Consider the following 211-nt stretch of genomic DNA (forward strand, 5'->3'; position numbering starts at 1 on the left):
GTTGCAAAATGATAAGAGGAAGAGGAGGAGGAGGAGAAAGGAGGAGATGGAGGAGGACAAAGAGAGACAGAGACATAGATACAGAGAGAGAGAGAATAATGAGACAGTGAGACAGTGAGACAAGTGAGACAGAGACAAAGAGAAAGAGAGAGAGAGAGAGAAAGAGAGAGAGAGAGAGAGAGAGAGAGAGAGAGAGAGAGAGAGAGAGAGA

The sequence above is a fragment of the Petaurus breviceps genome, unplaced genomic scaffold, assembly GCF_028583685.1.
Source record: "Petaurus breviceps papuanus isolate PSGF00001 unplaced genomic scaffold, PetGlider_PUasm1.0 176, whole genome shotgun sequence".
In the NCBI taxonomy this organism is placed as follows: Eukaryota; Metazoa; Chordata; class Mammalia; order Diprotodontia; family Petauridae; genus Petaurus; species Petaurus breviceps.